This window comes from Sciurus vulgaris (genome assembly GCF_902686455.1).
Source record: "Sciurus vulgaris genome assembly, chromosome: 3".
NCBI lineage: Eukaryota > Metazoa > Chordata > Mammalia > Rodentia > Sciuridae > Sciurus > Sciurus vulgaris.
Genome location: NC_136463.1, coordinates 119845325 through 119847613, shown reverse-complemented (window position 1 = coordinate 119847613; position 2289 = coordinate 119845325).

Sequence of the window (2289 nt, the reverse complement as noted above, 5' to 3'; positions counted from 1 at the left end):
TATTTAACCCAGTTATCCCACTCCTTGGTATATACCCAAAGAACTTAAAATCAACATACTATAGTGATGCAGTCACAGCAATATTTATAGCAGCTCAATCCACAACAGCTAAGCTATGGAATCCCCCTAGGTGCCCTTCAACAGATGAATGGATAAAGAAAATGTGATATATGTACACAACAGAATATTACTCAGCCATAAAGAAGAATGAAGTTATGGCATTTGCTGGTAAATGGATGGAACGGGAAAATATCATTCTAAGTGAATTAAACCAATCCCAAAATGCCAAAGGCCGAATGTTTTCTCTGATATGTGGATGATAACCCACAACAAGGGAGGGTAGGGAGGGAAAGAATAAGAGTTCATTGGATTAGACAAAGGGGAACGAAGGGAAGGGATATGGGATGGAAATAGGAAAGACAGTAGAATGAATTGGACATGACTTTCCTATGTTCTTATATGAATACACAATGAGTAAAACTCCACATCATGTACAACCATAAAAATGGGAAGTAACACTCCATGTATATATAATATGTCAAAATATACTCTACTGTCATTTATATCTAAAAAGAACAATGACAAAAAAGAACTGGAAAAAAGAATATAAAACATTTGGATCTGGGAGAGAATAATGAGAAAGACAATGCCTTGATTTACTGTGTGAAGCCTCACTACTGTCCCTGAGACTCTAGAGTAAGTCTTAATTGAATTCTGCAACAGAAGAGATCCTTGACCTTAGACAGGTTGTGATTTCAAGTAATAATTTACAACTTAAAAAAAGTTTGTCTCCCTCTGTCTGTACTTGAATTAGAATAAGATATACTCTATGTAATTATATAAAAATGGATTGTACTGTCATGTATAACTAAAAAGAACCAATAAAAATTAAAAGTAATAAAATTTATTTTCTTAAAAGAGAAAATATCGGGGCTGGGGAGATAGCTCAGCTGGTAGAGCCCTGGGTTTGATCCCCAGCACTGCAAAAAAAAAAAAAAAAAAAAAAAAAAACAAATAAAAGAGAAAATATCACACTAGATTTTTTAAAAACTCTAAACTCTTTAGAAATATGTATGCTACAATAAGTGATACAAAAACAGAAATCCGAAATGAAGAGGTAGGGAAATGAGATATCTGCAAAATACTAATGAAGAATGGGCAAGGTTGCCCCAACGCTATCAGAATACCTAGGTACAAATGTACCTGAGTCACTGCTAGTCTAATTGCTCAAGAGTAGCAGGTAGCCCCTCATGCCAACACAGGCTTCAGTGGGACTTTCCAGTTTCTTCAGCTTTGATTCATCTTCCTTCAGGTTGTTAAGTTTCACTTTTGATATTTCAGCTCCTATAACAAACTTGATATGTAATGTTATTCTGACAAACGAAAGCAAAAAACCGTATCTGAATCCACTATTATAACAGTTAATTGCATTAGGTCTTCTTCCTTTTTTACACAGGTATTTTTCTTAAAAAAAAAAAAAAAAAGGAGAGGAGAAATATGTTATTCCTGTAGACCTGTCATATTAATTACTAAGAAAAATTTCCTTCCCTCACAACTCTTTCCTTTCTCCTGCACCACCATTGCTTCAGGTATTAACAACAGACTTTGTTTAGAAGAGAATTTGTGAAACCTCCTTCCTCATTCTTATATGTCCTTGACTCACTTTCTGGGTATTTTCCTTTCCCTCTCTTCTCTACTCCCTCCTGGTTGTATTCTGGCCTGTATTATATAGAACTCAGGAAAGGAATTGATTATGAGAATTGTCCCAGCAATGGTGAAATTGAGAATAGGAAACTAGTCTATCTACATTTTTAAGTTAATAATGAAAATTTGAATTTATTTATTTATTTCTTTGGCTAGTCACTTTGACCTACTTTCTATTGGTCTAATTTAATTGTTCTTCTGAAACAGAGCATGTGATTTTCACCCAGGACTGGTTTTATGATTTCATATTGTTTGTTAGACTATGCCCAGAATTCAAACCACTTAGTATACAAGGATGGTTGGGGTGCCATATTGTGTATGTGATCTGAAAAAGTTCCCTAAGCCATTCTAATTCCCTTTCCACCAAATACAGTCCTAATGGAGAACTTCTGATAAAAGTGCATAAATGTCACTTCCTTACAGTAAGGTAAACATCTGGAAGCATATTAGCAACATTGTTCTGTACATAATTAGTTACGAAATGAAGTTCTGAAAGAGGAAGATGCATTATCATAGACTATTTTTTTTCCTGTTGAGCAAGGAGACCATAACTCATTGGTTCTCAACTCTTAGTATGAATCGGTA